General features: G+C 37.2%; 1 long non-coding RNA gene across 1 annotated transcript in view; it reads left to right on the forward strand.

The window, feature by feature from the left end:
- LOC140636728 (uncharacterized) overlaps window positions 1-15887 on the forward strand; it is a 39754-nt gene that overhangs the window by 9744 nt on the left and 14123 nt on the right. The window lies entirely within an intron of this gene.

Here is a 15887-nt window from a genome sequence, read left to right on the forward strand (position 1 = left end):
TCAAAATAATTCATCATATCAACAGACTGAAAAAACAGCGTTCACTTCAATAAAGGCAGAAAAGGCACAGACACTCAAAAGGCAGAGATTGTCAGACTAGACACAAAAACAAAAACAAAAGCAAAGAAAGATCCAACTAAATCCAACTAGATGACACACTTTACATTTAAACACATGAAAGTAATCAGATAGAAAAGATACACATGCAAATAGCAACCACCAGAAAGGTAGAGTGGCTGTACTAATATCAGATTAAATAGACTTTAAAACAAATAAACAAAAAAGTACTAGAGATAAATAAGGACTTTTTCAAGATTTTATTTATTCATTCATGAGAGACACACAGAGAGAGGCAGAGACATAGGTGGAGGGAGAAGCAGGATCACAATCTGAGCCCAAGGCAGACACTCAACCATTGAGCCACCTAGGCATCCCAATAGGGACATTATACAGTGATAAAATGTTTAATCCATCAGGAAAATATAATAATTATTATGAGCACATATGCAATGTAAGCACAGAACACCAAAACACACAAAGCAAAAGCTATTGGCAATGAAGGAGAAAAATAGACAATTCAACCTTAACAATACTCTACTTTCAGTAATGGATAGAACAAGTAGGCAGAAAATTAGCAAGGCAATAGATGACTTGAACACACTATAAACCAACTGGACCTAACAGACATCTGTAAGACACTATCCAATGCATTCTTCTCAAGTGCACGTAGAAAATTCTTCAGGATATGTGTTAGGCTGTAAAATAAACTTCAATACATTTAAAATAATAGAAATAACACAAAGTATGTCCTCTGACCATAATGGAATTAAATTAGAAATCAAAAACAGGGGGCACCTGTGTGACTCAATGACTGAGTGTGCCTTCGGCTCAGTTTGTGATCCCTGGGTCCTGTGATGGAGTTCTTCATTGGGCTCCCCACAGGGAACCTGCTTCTCCTTCTGCCTATGTCTTTGCCTCTCTCTCTGTGTCTCTCATGAATGAATAAATAAATAAAATCTTAAAAAAAAATCAAAAACAAAGAAATTTGGGACCCTCAGAAGTATGTTAAACTAAACAACACATTCCCAAATAATCAACAGACTAAAAAAGAAATCAAAAAGAAAATAGAAAATACTTTGAGATGAATGAAAATGAAGAGGGGTGCCTGGGTAGCTCAGTGGGTTAAGCATCTATTTTCGGCTCAGGTCATGGATCTCTGTGTGGGCGGGAGGGTCCCTGCTCAGTGGGGGTCTGCTTCTACCTCTGCCTTGGCCCCACCCCTCTGTTCTTGCTCTTTTTCTCTCTCAAATGAATAAATAAAATCTTTAAAAAAATAAAATGAAGACACAATATATCAAAACTTATGTGAGGTAGCTAAAAGAGCTCTTAGGGGAAATTTACATCTGTAAATGCCTATGTTAAAAACTAAGAGGGGCACCTGGGTGGCTCAGTGAATTCAATGTCTGACTCCTGATTTCGGCTCAGGTCATCATCTTCCGGTCATGAGATCTACCCCAGTACTGGTTTCTGCACAGATCATGGAACCTGCTCAAGATTCTCCCTCTGCCCCTTCCCCCACCTCTCTCTAAATAAATAAACAAACAAACAAATAAACAAATAAGATCTCAAATCAACTTAACTCCCATCTCAAGGAAAAAGAAGAGTAAACTAAAGCAAAACAAGCAGAAAAAAGGAAATAATAAAGATTAGAGTGGAAATTAATGACATCAAGAGTAGAAAAAACAAATAGAGAAAATCAATGAAAACAAAAGGTAGTTCTTTGTAAAGACAAAAAAAACAAAACTGATGAATCTTTAGCCACACTGACCAAGAAAAAAAATAGAGAAGCTGGGCACGTGGCTGGCTCAGTTGGTAGAGCACGTGACTCTTGATCTCAGGGTCATGGGTTCTATCTAGCCTGAGGGTGGGGGTTGAGATTACTTATTAAAAAAAGAGGGAGAGAAAAGAGTCAAATTACTAGATTCATAAATGAAATAAAGGAAATGATATAAAACAGCAGGAATGCAAAGGATTAAAAATGGTTATTAGGTATAAAATTATAAAAGATAACCCTATCCATTTTTTAATTCCATCAAGAAGCAAATGATTGTTGAAAGTAAAAATTATAACATTTTATTGTGGGGTTTATGATGTATTTAAATATAGAATATACGACAATAGCATAAAGAATGGGGGTATAAATGGAATTACACTATTCAAGTTTCTCATAGTTTGCATGAAAAATGGGATATCAAGTTTCAGTAGACATTGATATGTAAAGTCTTTAATCAACTCTGAGTTGATTTTTGTTTATGTTGTAAGATATGTTGTTCAACTTCATTATCTGGCATGTGGCTGCCCAGTTCTCTCCATGTTATTTCTTAAAGAGACTATCCTTTCCCCATTGTACAGTCTTGGCTCTTTTGTTGTAAATTAATTGGCCATACATGCATGGTCATTTCTGAGCTCTCTGCTCTGTTTCACTGATCTATGTGTATGTTTTTATTCCAATACCATACAGTTTTGATTAACAGTGATATGTAAAAAGTGAATACTGCAATCCCTAGAGCAACCACTATAAAATCTTTCAAAGAGGTATAGCTGGGATCCCTGGGTGGCGCAGTGGTTTAGCGCCTGCCTTTGGCCCAGGGCGCGATCCTGGAGACCCAGGATCGAATCCCACGTCAGTCTCCCGGTGCATGGAGCCTGCTTCTCCCTCTGCCTATGTCTCTGCCTCTCTCTCTCTCTGTGTGACTATCATAAATAAATAAAAAAAATTTTAAAAAAAGAGGTATAGCTAAGAAGCTAACAAAGGAATTTTTTTAAAGATTGTATTTATTTATTCATGAGAGACACAGAGAGAGAGAGAGTCAGGGACACAGGCAGAGAGAGAAGCAGGCTCCATGCAGGGAGCCCAATTTGGGACTCCATCCCAGGACCCTAGGATCATGCCCTGAGCCAAAGGCAGCTGCTTAACCGCTGAGCCACCCAAGCATCCCTAACAAAGGAATTAAAATGAAATAAATATTTAGTTGATCCCAAAGAAAGAAAACTTACTGAAAACATAATGATGAAAACATAATTATGAACTTATAAAAATAAATGGCTATGTAAGTATAGCATACTCAATAGAATATAGAATAAATTATTATATACTACAGAAGCAGTGAAAGAAGAAATTGTTTTGTTTTTGTTTTTGTTTTTTTGTTTTTTAGATTTTATTTATATATTCATGAGAGACACAGAAAGAGGGACAGAGACACAGGCAGAGAGAAGCAGGCTCCACACAGGGAGCCTGATGTGGGACTCCATCCTGGGACTCCAGGATCATGCCCTGGGCCGAAGGCAGACGCTCAACTGCTGAGCCACCCAGGCCGTCCCAGAAATTGGTTTAAATACCAGTTCTACCATTTCTGGTTGTATAACTTTCAGTGTATCAATCTCTGAGTCACATGGGGAGAACACTAAAACTGACATAGAGGAAAAAAAAAAACTGACATAGAGGGATGCCATGTTGATAAAAAAAAAAAAAATCACAAAATACATAGAAGAGACTGATACATAGCAGTCACTCAGAAAGTATTTGTTGAATTAATTAGCTAATTCACATATAACTAGTACATAAAAGGTTTAGTACAGGGCCTCACCCAGAAAAGTCTCTAATAAGTATTAGCTATGATTATTTTTTTGTATATAATCATTCCATTTTTTCTTTATCTTTTTTACATTTGTTTTTATTTAAGTTCGAGTTGCCAACATATAACACCCAGTGCTCATCCCATCAAGTGCCCTCCTCAGTGCCTGTCACCCAGTTACCCATCTCCCCACCCACCTTCCCTTCTGCAACCCTTTGTTTCCCAGAGTGGGGAGTCTCTCATGGTTTGTCTCCTTCTCTAATTTTTCCCACTCAGTTCCCCTCCTTTCCCTAATAATCCCTTTCGCTATTTCTTATATTCCACGAATGAGTGAAACCATATGATGACTGTCCTTCTCCGAGTGACTTCTTTATCTCAGCATAATATCCTCCAGTTCCATCCACATCGAAGCAAATCGTGGGCTATTATTATTATTATTAATTCACAATTGCAGGTTGTAGTAACTTGGTCAAGGCACCAGGTGGCATGAGATAATAAAAATTATTGCTACTTTATAATCTTCAGAATCCAATTGTATAATGATGTGCATACTATTAAAGTTCATGAAAGGTTGAGATTAAAATTTCCTAAATCACATATAAATTTGAAAATACCTCTATTAATTCATTTTCTGGTAGCAATTTTCATCTCAGTATTTCAGTGTATCTGCCTTTGCTTCTGTCAAGTAATGATAGGCCATGCCCCAAATGTTACAGACGCTATTTTATTTTCTCCTCAACTCTCCTAGGAGGTATGTACTAACTCTAGTTTATAGATGAGAAAACTGAAGCTTAAGACACAAATGGGATTCAAACCAAGGCTTAACAGAAATGTCTTTAAAAATTAGTTTACATGGTCTCCCTTGGTCCTTAATTCCTCTAAAGAACAATGAATAAAGAAATAGCTAAAGTAACTCTTTTCAAGTAAAATAAAAGAAACAATCTCCATGTTTATTATTCTTTTTAGCTTGCATGTAGATGTACAATATTGAATTTAACAAACATACTATAAAGAATTTTTAAGAGCAAGCTTATTAATAATGCAAAATTTATACTCCTACTTAAAAGTCTTAAAATACTTTGATTTAAAAAAATCAATATTTAGTAGATAGACATCACATTTTTCCATTTATAAATGAAAGAACACAGCATATATGGGGATAAGTCATTTAATCAGTCACTCCCTCCAAATCCATCTTGGAATTGGTTTCAGAGTATGCAAATGCTGGGTTTCCAAGACCAAAATAACATTTATTTATTTCCTCTTTCATTCAATAAATATTTATTGAATACTGTGTGGGGACTAATATAAACCAGACACAGATCATTCCATCAAAAATCTTAATCTCTGAGGTAAAAGAATCAGGCTGTAGAATAGTTTCTGGCCTGGCTTGCCCAACCTAAAGACCATCTACCATTTCACTGCACTATGGCTGGTTCTTCCTGTTCAGATGATGTCATCTGACTTGTCACTGATATCTGTCATCTTGAGGGAGTGGCATTCCTAGACCTTGATAAGGTCCTACCCTGGGGCCTTGGGATGGGAGGATAGGAAGATGGGATAGTTATTGCTTACTTCCTTCTCTGGGTGTGGTTCACCAACCAATATAGAACTCCTTCCCAATTTTTAAAAACTTGGTGCACAGAAATGTCTACTCTGCTTTGTTGGAAGTATGAAAAAGCTAGGACAGATATAGGCAAGCCATTACAGAAACTGTTCTGCAGCCCATGAAGAATGTAATACAAACTGGAAAGAAATAACACACTTAAAGAATACAGCAGTGTTTTTCAGTGTGGTTCCTTACTACTGCATCATTAGCTAGAATGTAAGATATGGAGACCTAAGCTCTACTCCTTACCTACCAAGTTAATAGCACATCCTGAAATAGGGCCTGGGAATTCACAATGCATTTTTAACAGGGTTATTAGGTGACTGTGATGTAAAGTTGAAAATTAAATATTGGAGATTTCTTTTAGCCAAAGAATCATTTCTGTACCACTCTTTTCATATGTAGCAGGACCTTGAAAACAGGGAGAGGACAGCAAGGCAAAGCAGAGTGTAAGAACAGGAATGCAGCAAAGGATATATGACAATTCATAATAAGAAATAAAATCAGGGATCTCTGGGTGGCGCAGCCGTTTGGCGCCTGCCTTTGGCCCAGGGCGCGATCCTGGAGACCCTGGATCAAATCCCACGTCAGGCTCCCGGTGCATGGAGCCTGCTTCTCCCACTGCCTGTGTCTCTGCCTCTCTCTCTCTCTCTCTCTCTCTCTCTCTCTCTCTGACTATCATAAATAAATAAAAATTAAAAAAAATAAAAATAAAATCAGAATTGTCAATAGGGGCAGGTCAGAAGAGCTGTAACTGTCATGCTAGGGAGTCTGGACTTTGCTTCACATTGTCAGATGAGCTCTGGTAATGATTCTGATGAGACCAATAATGGCCAGAGCCAGGTGTAATGAAGTCTTATGCCACTCCAATCCATTGGCTTATTTTCCAACCTCGAATTTTTCTTAAGCTTTAATGAAACTCAAACAGGGGTTTCTTTTGTTTAAGAGAATCCTAAAATATTAGGGGGAAAAAGACATTTTCAAATACGGTGGTTTTCAAACTAAACTCTTGCATGGTGGCATACAAGAGGCCAGACAAGTGGGGCTCTGAGTCTCCCCATCTTATTTAACTGTTTAACCTCTAGTTTGAATAACCTGCTCTCAATGTGTTAGATGCTAGAGAAGAGGTCATGGCCACTGGCCAAAAGGGACAGGATCTTTGTTTAGTCAGTGACCCAATAAGTCTCTTTGTCATGGAAAAATTATACATATGCTCCCAATGACTCGCTTAAAGACTGTGTCTCATACTACAAGCCTCTCAATAGACTTTTACTTTGTCTAAAATCTCATTCCACAAACCTCTCTCCAAATCTCATTTTCCCTGTTGGTGCAGTTAACTCACAGGTGAAAGAGCACATGCAACCAGGAGTGAATGTGGGCTACTCATCCAATGACCCTGCAGTGCCGGCTGGCCTTTACAAGGCTGGCTGCTAGAAACGTCTTAGACAGGGTCTCTTTTTCTTTAGAGTGATAAAGTGCTCAACAGAGGTAAGTAAACAAAGAAACTTATTCTGGCAAAAGTGGTGAAGTAGCAGAAATTCTAGCTCTTTAAAAAGTGGTTGAGCCAGATCAGTGGAATTACCATTTAAAATAATCTTAAGCATATCCATAGAAAATATTATATACTTATATTTGCAATTACAGAGCTTCTTTTTTTTCAGAGCTTTTTAAAAATATAAATAAGGCAGTTTATTCAAACCAAAAGACACCAAGCTGCTCTAATTAAACAAAAAAAGGAAGATTCTCAAATTGATGACCCCTGACCTTGAATTGACCCTGGCTTCTCACACGCAGTCATTGGATCAAGATGTCACATTGGGTCACTTAAAGAAACTGGTCTATAAGAACAAGCACATGGAGCTAACTGTGATGACACTTTTCCTCATATTTAGTTGGCTTCTGCCCACATGTACCCGTGAAATTGTCATCTTAAAGGAAGTAAAAAGTGACATTCTAACCACTACCCTTTTCCTAGCTTTCATCTTTATGGACTGATATGAAACATCTGACACTATTGATTAACCATTTTCTCTTCCTTTAGCCTGCTACTTCCTCTTTCCTCTACCATGCTGCTATTTCCTTCAGAGGTTCCTCTTCCTCCTTCCACCCATCTTAATGTAAACTTCTGAATTTGAAGTCCTGTCCTTGGACTTCTACCTCTATCTCTCATAGGTCTTCCTTCTTTCCACTATCACTCAGTGGTAATGGTAGCTTTCCTTCTTGAGAGTCTACTGTATGTCAAAGAGTGGTAAGTGCTTTATATGTGTTTTCTCTGACCTTCACTAAAATTCGGTTAATGATAATTCTTATCACTGTCCAATAAATAAACTCAGAGGCTCAGAGAGTTAATATACTTCCATATAGACAATCTACAAGTGAGACAGCTTGGGTTCAAACCCAGAGAAGCTTGAACCCAATGCCTGACCTTTTCCCATGCGGTCCATCATGACTGTCAGGTGAAGTCCAACACTACCTACAACAGAATGGAATTAGCAAAAATACAGCCAGACTGATCAAAGCGCAGAAAGGACAGTTCAGAAAAGTCCTAGTCTATATAAGAGATGACATGTGATACATGTAGTATTTCAAATGAATGAGAAAAAAAAATGGGTTTTCTAACAAATTATCTTTTGACATGAAACCTCAAACACCTAGTTCATATCACATCAAAATTCCAATTGGATTAAGATTTTTTTTAAAGATTTTATTTATTTATTCATGAGAGACACAGAGAGAGAGGCAGAGACATAGACAGAGGGAGAAATAGGCCCCTGCAGAGAGCCTGATACAGGACTCCATCCCAGGACCTCATGATCACAACCTGAGCCAAAGGCATACATTCAACCACTGACCCACCCAGGTGCCCCAGATTAAGATTTTTGTTGTAAAAAAACAAACTGTAAATATTTACCTATATTTTCTATATATGTATATCACATATATATTTACCTGTGTTTTCTGTATTTACTTTTTTTTTAGATACATATTTACATAATGTAGAGGAAGAGAAGGACTTGCAACGCATAGCATCAAAGCTGGAAAGCATAAACGAATTAGTGAGAGATTCAATTCCCAAACACATAAAACTTCCACGGGAAAAAAAAAAATCTCTTAAATCTCAGTTCTGGGCCCCTATAACCATCCACCTCCCTGCTATCCATGCTGCTGGCTTCTTATGTCTGTTTATAGCTTGCTATTTTCCCATTACCATCTTATCCTTATCTAGAAGAAAGATCTCTGAATTAGTATTCAATATTTAATTCAGCTGCAACTGTGACCTCAAGTATGCCAAACTTTCTAGAAATCAGTTCCTTTTCTTATAAATAGAAAGCATTGACCCGGAAAATCTCTGAGGTCTTTTCCATTCTAAAATTGTGATTCTCTTTTTACAGCCTCTTATTCCCTTCTGTTGCAGTTTGAGAAGGATAATAAATAACCACTCTTTCTTTTCTTGAGTTTAGAATCAATTAAGAAATAAAATACACTAGAGACACAAATGGAATAGCTTTCTTTTTGGTAATGCTCAGTCTGAAAAGGTGGCTTGAATCCATGGTCACTGGAGCATGCTAGCACTGATCTGCAACAAAGAATTCAAGTCATCCACCAGTCAAAGGCTGAGCTTGACCACCACAGGCCCCCCACCCCACTGCATGGCAGAGAAGCAAAATAAGGAGAGAAAATGTGAGATTAAGGTCCACACCCTCATTTCTTCCTGGCAACCTCACTAGAGGTAGGAGTACAAACATAGCTGAAGTCTTGGTACATGAAGTCATAAAGGCATGGGAAAGTGCTCTCTGACTCGAGTGGGAAGGCACTCTCATTTGAACTCCAACTGTATATTTCTCCATAGCTCTTGAAAACCAGTCTAGTTCAGAGTCCTTTCTCCCTCATTTAGAAAAAAATTATAATATTATCTAAATTGGTCTTCCCATCTCGGCTCTTTCTACAATCTTACCCATTCTATGCACCACTTCTAGATTAATCTTTTAAAATTATGTCATCATCAAGAAATAGCTACACAAAATCTGAACATGAAATCAGGAAACATAAATTTTCATCCTGGTTCTTTTATTAATTACCTATATGGCCCTATACAAGTCACTTTACTTTCCTAAATTTGGGGAATTCTCATCCATGGCATGGCATGGTTAGACTGCCCCTACCTCTTTCATAATATCAGTTCAAGTGTCAAAAAACTTGTAGTAAATTTTGAGGCACCTGGCTGGCTCAGTCAGAAAACCATGAGACTCTTGAGACCCACATTGAGTATAGAGATTACTTAAATACATACATACATACATACATACATAAACTTAAAAAAACTTTCAGTTAATTTGTCTACAGTATAAACCGCTTAGCATTGTAAATATGGCTTTATACAATTTTTAAAAGATTTTATTTATTTATTCATGAGAGACACAGAGATAGAGAAGAAGAGACATAGGCAGAAGGAGAAGTACGAGCCCGATGTGGGACTCCATGTGGGACTCAATCCCTGAACTCCAGGATCACACCCTGAGCCAAAAACAGAGCTTAACCGCTGAGCCATCCAGGCATCCCTGGCTTTATATAATTGACTAATGATTTCTAGACTTCATTCCCAGAATTTCCTACAGGGTCTGGTCTTTTTTAGCAAAATAGATCTCTAAAACATTTAGTACTTTATTTTTTCTTCTGTGCTGTTCTTTAATTGGCAGGTACCCACATCCCCCAAACTCCCGAAACTGCTCCTCCAGAAATGGTTCATTCTAGAAAATCCTGTAAAAACAATGCTTCTTTCCCGAGGCTTTTTGGATCTTCCCAGCCAGACGTGATCTCACACTCACATCTGGGTTGGAGATGTACCTGTCACATTTCCATCTGTGTCATAGAACTTTACAGCTCAATGAATAGGCCATTCCTTACTCCCATTCTCCTCATGGCTAAGTGAAGTCTTGTAACTCGTTCTAGACAATGCACTCATGTGTTTTAAGGACACATCCTGTTTCTGAGCCAAATGACTCTCTAGTTTTCTCTTTCTCTGCTGTGGCAAGCTGACAAATATTTGTTTAGATGTCCATTTCACAAGACCTTGTGACATGAAAGACATGGAGGATAGCTTGATTGAGCAAGTGAGATTGGTTACCACAGCATAAATAACCCAGTCAATTCTACAACACCACCTGGAAAGAAGGCTGAGGGTCACATGGCCAAAAGCTGTTTCCTCAACTGGACACAGAGATCACAATAGCACCATGATAGTGGAGTACCAGTATTTATTATACCTACTTTTTTTTTTTTACTTTTTTTTAAATTATTTATTTATGATAGTCACACAGAGAGAGAAAGAGAGAGAGAGAGAGAGAGAGGCAGAGACATAGGCAGAGGGAGAAGCAGGCTCCATGTACCGGGACCCCGACGTGGGATTCAATCCCGGGTCTCCAGGATCGCGCCCTGGGCTAAAGGCAGGCACTAAACCGCTGCGCCACCCAGGGATCCCTTATTATACCTACTTACTTATAATTAATAATTATAAAAATCCATGATAATTATTATTTATATTAATACTATAGTATATTAGTATATGTAATCTTATATATAGTACATTGTACTAAAAATTATGTCACTATTTATTATGTTGTTTATAATAAATACAAAAGTGTTTCTGATATTTCTTATTGTTTTTAACTTTTGAAGCAGCTTTTTATTTAGGGCTTAAAATATATTATTGAATTCCTGCTCTAAGCAGTATGATAGAGACCCAAAATGAAAATTCCAGTCTTTTAGAGATTGCACCCCTTCTCATTATGTGTTGGATTTCATGACATTTTTACCACTTCTAAAAATCTGAGTGACTTTAAAATAAATGATAAATAATTGAAACTGAGGCTTAAAGAGTTTCAGCCTATTAAGTTCACAGAGACAGAACAGGATGCTACATTGCCTTCAGTATAAAACAAACTTAGGAAGGTAACCTGGAGGACCTCAGAAATGATGCTTTTGCCTTCTCTACACATCTGCTTTAAGAATCACCACTTCATTTTCTTTTAAATTATTATTACAAAAAAATCCCAAGACTACACTCAAAAGTAAAGCTAATAATGAACCCATGGCACAGATTCAACAATTATCAAGACTTTGTCCATTTGCTTCCTCTATTTTTTAAAATTCAGCTCAAGTCATAATCTCAGGGTCATGATCTCAGGGTTGTGAGATTGAGCCCCTCAACAGGTTCTGTGCTCAGCACAAAATCTGCTTGTCCCTCTCTCAATCCCAGTTCATGTATTCACTCTCTCTCACTCTCAAATAAGTAAATAAAATCCTCTTTTAAAAAAAGATTGTAGAATTGAAAAAAATTTTTTTAATTTTTAAATTTTAATTTTTAAATTTAAAATTTTTTAAAAAAAATTCTAAATACACATATTTTCTTACATAACCAAGTCACTATTACACACAACCACATTTTTAATTCCTACATTGATTTTTAAAAATTAAAATTAATGGGAAAAATTCATTTTGCTAAGGAAATTACTTAGAAATGCAACACAATACCTCCCTGCAAAACCTGGAGATGCCATCATATCTGACAAAGTGCAGGCTCCAACTGTTCAGCGTCCCTGACAACTTTCAGGGCTTGATACTGTCACCTTTCAGGTGACAGGAGATGCAAGGCAGTTGACCAGCCAGTTCTCCTCCAAACAAAAATGCCCACTCCTGGGATGAAAGGTTATCTTTGTCTCTTCCCTTAGGCCTATGTCAGGATGCTTTCTCTCCCAGATATTCTTAGATGAGTGAGATGGGATGGGCGAAGGTGTGACATGTGTAAGAAGAGATTCAAAAAAGCTAGTCACTCCCCAAATCTTTCAAATTTGGAGGAGCTGGTGTCGATGTACTTATTATTGTGTTTGTTGTTATAAGGGTTGTTGTTAAATAAGGGGACAGGGGATTGTTATAAGTCTTGCCTTGGGTGGAGAAGAGAATTAGAAAACAGCAGAGGATGCCTGAAAAGATTTCAGTCACCAGATTGAAGCTGTGACCATCAGGATTCTTGTTTGATATTCACGACAGGGCTCCTAGCATATTACCTATAATCAATTTGATTGAAACACTACACAAAACAACAACCAAGATGAACTAAATATGAACAAGCTGTGACTTGCAAGCCATGTAGCCTGAGCAAGTCATTTATCCCTAACTATTGGTATCCTCATCTTGGAAATGGGAATACTGAAGCCTACCTCTCATTCGTGTTAGGCAGTAAGAACTAGAGAAAATGTGTGTAAAGGGGGCTTACAAAGGACAAAAATTATGGGGCTTTTTAGTTGTCTTGTGGTTTATTTTAAACATTTTATTTCAAAATAATTTCAGACTTACACAAAGTTGCAAAAATTATAGAAAGAATTCCCCTATACCCTCCACTTAGATTCTTGAAATGCTAGCATCTTAAATAACCACAGCACAATGATCAAAACCAGAAAAATATTGTTAAGATCTACGATCTAGTCAGCAGATCTCATTGCTTTGCTCATTGTCCCACAGATAGCATTGATCTTATCCAGGTTCCAATTCAAGAGACATATGTTTAGTTGTCATGTTGCATAATTAGTCCAGATTCTATACTGGAGGTAGGGAAACTTATTCTGTAAAGGTCAGATGGTAAATATTTTATGCTCTCTGGGCCAGATGATCTCTATTAATACTATTCAACTTGGCCAGAAGTAAGCACAGATAGTTCATAAACAAATGGGTGTGGCTATTTTCCCAATACGATTTTACTTAGAAAAACAAGCAGCCAACTAGTCTTGGATGATGGGCCATACATAGTTTGCTCATTGTAGACCACTCAAAGTGCAGTCCCTAGACCTGTGTATCACCCAGGAACCTGTTAGATGTACAAACTTTCAGGTCTCATGAATCAGAAATTCTTAGAGGGAAGCGGGAAACACCAATATGTGGTTTAACAAACCCTCCAAATGTTTATGATGTATGCTAAAGTTGTAGAACACCAATCTGGACACCTTCTCAGTCGATACATGTGGAGAGCATAGGCCTATTATTCTGCAGGATATCCCTCGATTTAGGTTTGATTGATGCTTGCCTATGATTAAATTCAGGCCATGTAATTTTTTTGGAAAGAATGCCACTGACATGATGTTGTGTCCTCCTCATGGGAGTTGTCAGAAGGCACATGGTATCAATTTATCCCTTGAAAGTTGAGGGTAACTTATATCACTTGGTTAGAGGGATTTCTGCCAGGTTTCTGTACTGTAATGCTATTATTTTCTTTTTGTAACTAATAAGTATCTTGTAGAAAAATACTCCAGGTCTATGTAAATACTTTCATGTGCTAATTTTGGCATCCATTGATGATTCTTGCCTAAAACAACTATCCCTGTCCTTTTTGCCAAATATGATTTACATTATTCTTTCTACACTACTCAGAATTCTACTTTAATAAATAGCATTTCTTTATCCTTCATTTAATTATTTTTTCAATGATTTCCTTATATCAACATGGATCCATAGATTTCTATTATATTCACATGTGTTCTAATTCATTATTATCATCATTGTGTTCTTTCAATTGTCCCAGATTGAACCAATGAGAGCACCTTGAAATTGGCTCTTTTGTCTTTTTGGACTAGTCCCATCATATTTTGAGGCTCGAGAATTTACATCCCAGTTACCTACTTTCTGCACTCCACTTACCTACTTTCTGCACTCCACTTACCTACTTTCTGAACTCCAGTGACTGGGGTTCAAGGAATATGGACCACATTTAGCTGTGCATGAATAATAATAATAATGAGAGAATTATGTTCAAGGAAATATGAAGAAAAATCAACACAATGTGAACTTAGTTTTTTAAGTATGACTATGAAAGACTATCATCACAGTGTTTCAAATTCATGATTCATTTGTAACTGGATACAAAGATTTACATTTGAGTTGGTCTCCTTTTTTTTTTTTTTTTTAAAGATTTTATTTATTTATTCATGATAGTCACACAGAGAGAGACAGAGAGGCAGAGACACAGGCAGAGGGAGAAGCAGGCTCCATGCACTGGGAGCCCGACGTGGGATTCGATTCCGGGTCTCCAGGATTGCGCCCTGGGCCAAAGGCAGGCGCCAAACCGCTGCGCCACCCAGGGATCCCTGAGTTGGTCTCCTAAGTGTAAGAAGATTACACAGGGCTTCCAAGAGGTCATCATCACTAATGTCAGAATTCAGTAATTTCATTTCTATATATTTAAGCAACAAGTTAGAGCCTCATTTCAAAATTTCCATTACAGAATAGAATTTTTATATCCTCTACTCATTATAAATACAATGGACCTAGATTTTTCTATCTTGACATCTTTAGAATGAAACAATATATGTGTTCTCCAAAATAAATAACAGCATTATCCAGAGACACTGGTAAAACTTAGATTCAGAAAGAAATTGCATTTCGTTCACTTTTGTGACTTAATCTTGACATTCCTGAAATAAGAATTACTGGCCAAAGTCTGCAGATGGTAAGTAGGGTATGTGTTTTGGGTCCACAATGAGGTAAGACACTGTCCGAGCTGCTTGCGATTGCTACAGAAATCTTAAACTGGCTATGTCAAACATCTGCTTCTGTTATGGTTTGTGATATAGGTTACAGATCAGAAAGAGTGAGTGACAAAATTAAGCACAGGTAGGAAGAACCACACAATCTAATCCTTTATCACCCAGACATTTGGAACTATTGACAATAACTGGTTGGTTTAGTTATGTATTTACTTATTGTGTATTACTGAGCACCTTGAAAAGACTAAATAAGTAATGAATTACATAAACACACACGCACATATGCATGAATAAGAAATTGCTAAAGCAATTAAAAAGTACTTCTCCATTGGATATTGCTTTATTGGTAATTCAATGAAAAAATAATTCCTTCAGAAAGTTTTCAAGTAAAAGCTGAAACTATTAAAAGTAAAATTACATTTTACAATCAATTCCTAGGGCACCTGGCTGGCTTACTCAGTAGAGTATGGGACTCTTAATGTCAGGGTCATGAGTTCGAACCCCCTGCTGGGTATGGAGAGTACCTTAAAAGTAAATACATACATATGTACATACATAAGCAAGCAAACAAATCAATCAATAAATAAAATCAATTACTAATGACACACAGTATGAGTCATTTATATGAAGTTCTAGAATAAGCAAAATTAATACTAAAATGAAAAATCAGAACAAATATATTGGGAGTGTAGTAGTATCTATTTCTGTATCACAAATTACCCCAAATTTAATAGCTTAAAAAAACAAACATTTATTATCAAATAGTTTCTGTGGGTCTGAAATTTGGGAGTGCCATAGCCCAAAGGTTCTGGTTCAGAGTGTCTTATAAGACTGAAATTGGAAGAATGGCCAGGACTGCAACCATCTGAAGGCTTGACCAGAGGCGACTGATTCACTTCGAATACAGCTCACTAACATGGTTGTTGGCAAAGGCCTCAGGTCCCTAATGACTCCAGCCTCCTCAGGCCTCAGTTCCTTGCCACAATGCCTTGAGTATCCTCACAGGGCTGGCTTCTCCCAGAATAAGTAATCCCAAAGAGAGCAAGATGAAATCTGCAATGTCTTTAAAGATATACTTCATCATATCCAGAGTATCCTATGGACTTTCTT

The sequence above is a fragment of the Canis lupus genome, chromosome 7, assembly GCF_048164855.1.
Source record: "Canis lupus baileyi chromosome 7, mCanLup2.hap1, whole genome shotgun sequence".
Classification (NCBI taxonomy): domain Eukaryota; kingdom Metazoa; phylum Chordata; class Mammalia; order Carnivora; family Canidae; genus Canis; species Canis lupus.